This window comes from Tachyglossus aculeatus, chromosome 17 (genome assembly GCF_015852505.1).
Source record: "Tachyglossus aculeatus isolate mTacAcu1 chromosome 17, mTacAcu1.pri, whole genome shotgun sequence".
In the NCBI taxonomy this organism is placed as follows: Eukaryota; Metazoa; Chordata; class Mammalia; order Monotremata; family Tachyglossidae; genus Tachyglossus; species Tachyglossus aculeatus.
In genome coordinates this window covers 28,707,678-28,715,715 of record NC_052082.1, presented here as the reverse complement: position 1 = coordinate 28,715,715, position 8,038 = coordinate 28,707,678, and the positions used below count along the sequence as shown (strand labels likewise).

Below are 8,038 nucleotides of genomic sequence, written 5' to 3'. Positions count from 1 at the left end.
TGGATATGTGCACAAATCCTGTGGGGCTGAAGATGCAGTGAATGTTTTGCACTTAAAGGATACAGAACCAAGTGCATAGGCAATGCAGAAATGAGAGAGAGAAGGGGGAAAGAGGGCTGAGCAGGAAAATGCTTCTTGGAGAGATGTGATTTTAATACAGCTTTGAAGTTGAGGAGAGTGGTGGTCTGTTGTACATGAAGAGGAAGGGAGTTCCAGGCTAGAAGGATGATGTGGGGAAGGGTCAGTAGTGAGATATATTTGACTGAGGTATGTTGAGTAGGCTGGCATTAAAGAAGCAAAGTGTGTGGGATGGGTTGCAGTAGAAAGGCAGTGGAAGGCAAATTGGAGGGTAACAAGGTGAGAACTGGAGAGAGGAAGTGAAGGTAGAAGCTGTAAACAACTTGCTCAAAGAATCTAGAGAGAAATGGTTGTAGGGAGATGGGGTGATAACTGGAGGAAGCAGTGGGATTGAGAGGGTGTTTTTAGGAGAGGGTTTACTTTGGCATGTTTGAAAGCAATGGGAAAAGAGTCATTGGAAAGTGAGTGGTTGAAAAGTCAGTGTCAGTGAGAGGGTAAATGTTTTGAAAAGGTGCAGAAGGATGGGGTTGGAGGCATGGTGGAGGGAGTGGATTTTGAAAAAGTGTGGAGATGTTCTCTTAAAATACTCCTGGAAAGATGAGAAATTCAAAGAGGAGGAAAAAAAATGGAGAAACTGGAAGGTAGCAGGGGAGATTTTAGGAAGACTATACCTGATGGTTTCAATTTTATCAACCAAGTCTGTGGCCAGGTCATTAGACTCAAGAGAGTTGGGATCAAAAAGTTTAAGTGGAAGTTAAAGTCTGGAACAGCTGGTATGGGCAATAATAATGATGGCATTTATTAAGTGCTTACTGTGTGCAAAGCACTGTTCTAAGCGCTGGGGAGGTTACAAGGTGATCAGGTTGTCCCATGGGGGGCTCACAATCTTCATCCCCATTTTACAGATGAGGTAACAGGCACAGAGAAGTGAAGTGACTTGCCCGAAGTCACACAGCTGACAATTGGCAGAGCCGGGGCTTGAACCCATGACTTCTGACTCCAAAGCAAAGGGTCTTTCCACTGAGCCACGTGAGCATGGGAGTCAATAAGGATGGGAAAATTATTATTAACAATAATAATAATATTTGCTAAGCACTTACTATGTGTCCAGCACTGTATTAAGCACTGGGATAGATACAAGATAATTTGGTTGGACAAAGTCCCAATCCCACAGCTCTGCACACAGTAAACGCTCAATAAATATGATTGAATGAATGAATCTGCATTTTACAGATGAGGTACCTGAAGCACAGAGAAGTTAAGTGACTAGCCCAAGGTCACACAGCTGACAAGTAGCAGAGCAAGGATTAGAACCCAGGTTCTTCCGACTCCCAGGCCCATTCTGTATCCACTGGGAAGTGTTCTAGGAGGCATTTGAGATGAAAGAGAATAACCTGGTGTCTAGATTTTCAACAACAGCACTCCATTCATTCAATAGTATTTATTGAGTGTTTACTGTTTGCACAGCACTGTTCTAAACACTTTGGAGAGTACAATATAAGATTAACAGATACATCCCCTGCCCACAACAAGCTCGCAGTCTATTCCTAGCCACCCTGCTACCACCATTGACTATGGACATAAGACCCACCTTTTTAGTGAAGGAATTATGTCCCATCCCCTGCAGGAGGAAATTTATGGTGCCCATATTGTGGTCTGTAGGCCCTTTTAAACCAAAAACCCCTAGTATGTAGGGCAGCTCCATGACCGTAATGATAAATCCACTGCCACCACGGACCACAGTAGTAATAATAATAATAATGGCATTTATTAAGCTCTTACTATGTGCAAAACACTGTTCTAAGTGCTGGGGAGGTTACAAGGTGTTCAGGTTGTCCCACGGAGGGCTCACAGTCTTAATCCCCATTTTACAGACGAGGTAACAGGCCTGGAGAAGTTAAGTGACTTGCCCAAAGTCACACAGCTGACAATTGGTGGAGCCGGGATTTGAACCCATGACATCTGACTCCAAAGCTCATGCTCTTTCCATTGAGCCACGCTGCTTCTCAATAATGGCATTTATTAAGCGCTTACTATGTGCAAGGCACTGTTCTGGGCGCTGGGGAGGTTACAGGGTGATCGGGTTGTCCCACGGGGGGCTCACAGTCTTAATCCCCATTTTACAGATGAGGTCACTGGGGCACAGAGAAGTGAAATGACTTGCCCAAAGTCACACCGCTGACAATTGGCTGAGCTGAGATTTGAACCCATGACCTCTGACTCCAAAACCCGTGCTGATGCTCTCAATTCCACTCTCCACTAGATTGAGGTTTGGTAAATAGCTTGGAGAGATAAGGATGTGTCAACAATTAGCTCTCACATCTAATGATTTGATATAGCTTTCTCATTCACTCCGGACAGATGATTTAATGATATAATGACTCGCTAATCGCAGCTTTAGAACTTGTGGTTTCCCCCCAGCTGGGAAGGGCGGGGTCGCAAGTACTGTGAAAGCTGCTTGGGGCATTGGGTCTGCACATCAGCTACTGCAGCTCTGGACTTCGCTTTTTCTTACGTATTGGCCCCATGTCATCCTGTCCCAGCCCCACCACTTATCCCCCTTCCACCTCACTGGCCCCCATCAGCTCAATAAATAAATAATAATGACATTCATTAAGCACTTACTATGTGCAAAGCACTGTTCTAAGCGCTGGGAAAGTTACAAAGTGATCAGGTTGTCCCACGAGGGGCTCACAGTAGTAATCCCCATTTTCCAGATGAGGTAACTGAGGCACAGAGAAGTTAAGTGACTTGCCCAAAGTCACACAGCTGACAATTGGCAGAGCCGGGATTTGAACCCATGATCTTTGACTCCAAAGCCCGGGCTCTTTCCACTGAGCCACGCTGCTTCACTTCCATCCAACCTCTTCGTACCCTTCGCATCGTCCACATCTAACGTAGGATCCTGCCTTTCCTTCAATCTTGCATTTCCTTCAGACTTCAGGACATTTTTATCTGGATGTTCCGTCGACATCTTAAATTAAACAAGTCCAAAAATGAACTTATCTTCCGACCCAATTCCTGTCCTCTCCCTGTATTTCCTATCACTGTATACGATACTACGATCCTCCCCTTTTCATTCATTCAATTGTATTTATTGAGCGTTTACTGTGTTCAGAGCACTCTGTCATAATCCCACAACCTTGGCATTGTCCTCTACTTATCTCTCTCATTCCACTCACATATTCCATCTGTCACCAAATCCTGTCAATTTAACCTTCACAGTGATGGTACAAAATTCACCCTTTCCTCTCCATTGTTACCCTGCTGATCCAAACACCTTTCCTTCCTTGACCACTGCACCTGGTTCCTCTTTGATTCCCGGCTTCCTGTCTCTTCCCACTCCAATCCATGCTCAACTCTGCCGTGCAGATCATTTTTAAAACAGAAACATTCAGTCTCTGCTCTTCAAGAACCTCCAGTGGCTACCCATACACCTCTCTGCATCAAACTCTTTACTATCAGCTCTAAAGCATTCAATCATCTCACCCATCCTATCTCACCTCACTCATCTCCTACTACAGCCCAGTTTCTACACTCCAGTCCTCTAGTGTATCCTCACTGTGTGCCAATCTTTTCTGTTTTGCCACCAACCCCTTTCCCATGTCCTCCCTGCAGATTATAGTGTTTATTAGTCACCCCAGTACATATTAAGTGCTTAATAACTAAATAGAAAAAAAATTAAAGCCCCCCCAATATAAACTAACTCAAAAATTCAATATTGTTAATGATGTTAAAACAGATTGATATTGTTTCAATTTGTCAGGTCAGATTCAAGCAGGTTAAAAGTCAAGCAGTGGATAATTTTCTAAATTCACACATAAGACTGCTTATAAGTCTACTCTGATCACTTCCTCTGATAGAGTTTACAAATTGCACGATCAGCAGAAAAAAGAAAAATAAAATTCCTGGACACAGCCTCAGAAAGTGAAGAATGAAAGGATTCTAAATCTTCATTCCTGCCTTCAATGAGCAAGTCCTGGTAATAGTGGATTGGCATTAAAATAGTAAGCTTGTCTGAAGATTGAGTTTAACAGATTTACACTGAAATATCATTATCATAGGTATTTGAGTGCTTACTGTGTGCAGAATACTGCAGTAAAAGCTTAGGACAGTACAATACAACAGAATAGAAATGTAATTCTGGGCTCATTAGCTACAAGTATTGCAATATAATTTCATTTTCACCAGCCAGGTGCTGTGAAGGGTCCATTCCCACCTTCTTCATTTGTACCAAGATACTGAACCAATAGTCATAGAACATGAAATACCTTTCCCAGGTCTCTCCCCATACATATACTGCATGATGCCTGATTAATACCTCACAGGATCCTAGCATTGATTCAATGTGTGGACTCTTCATTTTTTAAGATCCTTCTCTTCAGCTGTGTTCTCAACAATGGCGACCACTAGTATGTCATCATACTTTTAACAATCTCCTGAGGTACATTTTCTAATTCCTTCTATCATCTCCAGCACTTAGAACAGTGTCCAGCGCTTAGAGCAGTGCTTTGCACACAGTAAGTGCTTAATAAATGTCATTATTATTATTATTATCCCAACGCATACTTTTAAACTCACATTGTGCAAAGAGAAGGGTGGCCAGACAGCAGCCTCAAAAAGACTATGGATCACTGTTCTGACTTCTCTTATAGCATAAGCATTCATAAAAAGAGTAGTACACTGAATCGCTCCTTAGATTCTTGGAAGGTGGAGGTCCACTGATTTCCTGTTCATTTCTGTCACAAAAAAAAGTGTCTTCGGACTAAACTCATTCTTTTTTGGATTACTGGTGGAGCAATGTATGAGTCATTGCCATGCTTCAGGCTAATTCCTTCCATAGTCCCAGTGACCCGGCCCAAATGATAAAACTGCTTCCAGAGTTTTGGGATTTGATTTATTGGCTGTGCTTTGGCCTGCACGCAGCTTCTGTGGGGGCAGCAGTTGTCCACAGAGCTGTTTCATGCAGAAATGACACAAGGGACCAAACAGCCAAAGAGACCTCTTCTCACCTTGTAGGCATCCCAGTCCAACTGGGTAGCTGTTACACCTTGAAGTGTTGAAAAAAAAAATGCAACCCCGCCCTGCCCAAAACCACATTGTGGCTGTTTCACTGTCCTCAGTTTCATATGCTATTGTTTATGTTCAGTGAAGTTTTCTCTGCTGGTAGGTGTAAATCATTTATGGCTTCTCAAATCACTGCTTTCATCATTTGAGTCATTTCTTGCTAATCTCAGCTGCCTACTATCATTGAATGTGCTGCAACTGGGAGTCCCTGCATGGCTTTACAATATCCGACTCTGGGGATAGATTTCTGCTCCATAATAAACTGTTTCTTTCCTTTCATGCTCCAAAATGCTCTCATTGTTCCCTGTCACTGCTCTTCTTGTACTCTTCCAGCATCCAATATTGCTGTTATTCATATACCAGGTAACATGATAAAATTTACGTTCCTGAAAACTCACCAAAACAACAGGTGACTTAAATGCATAATTCATGTTAAACTTTCAGCTAGGAATTATTCTTATTGTCATGAAATTCATTTTTTTTTGTCCCACTGACAACCAAGTTCCTTGACCTTTCGCTTCACTATTCTCCAGGTGGAGGTTTTAATGAATGGCTAAGTTTTTCCATTAAGATATCTGAGTCAACCTCCTTTTATGTTTTTACCTTTGCTATAAACAGATGTAATAAGCATCACTATAGCAACAGTTGAACATGCATAGTTCAGTGTTCAATTACTTTTCTTTTCATAAAAGCAAAGCAAACCTCTCTACTAGATTGCTACTCCTTCAAAGTAGAAGGGCATAATGAGAATTATAGTATTTATTAAGCAGGTAAGTGTCAAGCAATGGGCTAAGCACTGGGGTGATCTAAAATAATCTGATCATATGCATTCCCTCTGTCATGGAGCTAGGTCACCTTGGGGGCTCTGTTACATCCTTTTCTTAAGCCACAAGAACTCCTAAAGACACTGGTAAGAAAGTGCAGCTGTTGGAGTGGTGGAAATTTAAGGTAGAAGATAGGGAGAACAGGTGCTCAATCTCCATTTTATAGATAAGGCTGAGGTATTGAGCCATTAAGTGACTAATGAGAGTCAATTAAGTGGGACATAATCCCTGTCCCACATATGACTCACAGTCCAAATAAGAGAACGGGTACTCAATCCCCATTTTACAGATGAAGCAACTGAGGCCCTGAGAAGTGAAGTGATTTGTCCAAGGTCACAGATCAGGTCCCTGTCCCCCGTGGGGCTCACAGTCTCGATCCCCATTTTCCAGATGAGGGAACCGAGGCCCAGAGAAGTAGGGCAGCTTGCCCAGGGTCACAAAGCAGACAAGTGGCAGAGCGGGGATTAGAACCCAGGTCCTTCTGAATCCCAGGCCCGGGCTCTATCTGCTGGGCCACGCTACTTCTCTAATTTGGGATTCACTCATTCAGCGAAGAGCACGGGCTTTGGAGTCAGAGGTCTTGGGTTCAAATCCCGGCTCCGCCACTTGTCAGCTGTGTGACTTTGGGCAAGTTACTTGACTTCTCTGGGCCTCAGTTCCCTCATCTGTAAAATGGGGATGAAGACTGTGAGCCCCCCGTGGGACAACCTGATCACTTTGTATCCTCCCCAGCAATTAGAACAGCGCTTTGCACATAGCAAGCGCTCAATAAATGTCATTATTATTATTACACTGTGAGCCTATTGTTGGGTAGGGACCGTCTCTAAATGTTGCCAACTTGTACTTCCCAAGCACTTAGCACAGTGCTCTGCACACAGTAAGTGCTCAATAAATACTATTGAATGAATTGGTAGATTTGGGATTACAACCCAGGTCCACTGACCCCAAGGTCCATGCTCTTTCCACAAGGCCGTGCTGCTTTTCTTTGGTTAGATTAGAATGCTGGGACGGGGCAGTCAAAGTTTCTGCTGAGGGCTCTCTTACACGGATCCTGGTCTATTGTTGATTCAGTCATTCAATCGTATTTATTGAACGCTTACTGTGTGCAGAGCACTGTACTAAGTGCTTGGGAAGTACAAGTTGGCAACATATAGAGACGGTGCCTACCCAACAGTGGGCTTACAGTCTATTGTTGATGGTGGGCAGTTGTCAGCAAGGGTGTCCAGCTGAAGCTGTCCCCAGGTTTTGATGCTTTCTGAAGATGATGGGATCATATTTTTCTAGTTGCAATTCAATTGTCCTATTTCTTTGTTCACAGTAACTGTCCCCAGGGTCCTAAAACAGCATGGCTCAGTGGCAAGAGCCCTAATGGCAAGTGGTTCTAATCCCGCCTCCGCCACTTGTCAGCTATGTGACTGGGCAAGTCACTTCACTTCTCTGTGCCTCAGTAACCTCATCTGTAAAATGGGGGTGAAGACTGAGCCCCACATGGGACAACCTGATCACCTTGTATCCCCCAGTACTTAGAACAGTGCTTTGCACATAGTAAGCACTTAAATACCATTATTATTATTATTATTTTTATTAAAGCACTTATGGGATAATTTTTCAAAGACTCATACAAGTGTAACCCAATGCACATGGGATTTAAATTGCCCCACAACACCCCATGACTTTCATATTTGAACCCTAGAGCATTGGGTTCCAGAGTCAGTTTTGTTTCTACAGGAATGGTTGATAGGAACTAAAAGAAGTTTTCTCCTACATTCTCACTGTTTCACAGTAGTGTGTCCCAAGTGATTGAGTCTTTGTCCTTTCTCCCAGACTCTAGATTTTGTAGGTCATACTTAGTTTTAATTAACTACAAGATAAGAATAGATCAATTGAAGTGGTTTAATAATAATAATAACAGTGGTATTTGTTAAGCGCTTACTATGTGCAAAGCACTGTTCTAAGTGCTAGGGAGGTTACAAGGTGATCAAGTTGTCCCACGGGGGGCTAACGGTTTTAATCCCCATTTTACAGATGAGGTAACTGAGGCACAGAGGAGTTAAATGACTTGCCCAAAG

The 8,038-nt window shown here is 43.1% G+C and overlaps 1 pseudogene; it reads right to left on the bottom strand.

Annotated features, from left to right (window-relative positions):
• Positions 1–4,234: 4,234 nt before the first annotated feature.
• LOC119939024 lies at positions 4,235–5,576 on the bottom strand (annotated as a pseudogene).
• Between the last annotated feature and the right edge of the window lie 2,462 nt (positions 5,577–8,038).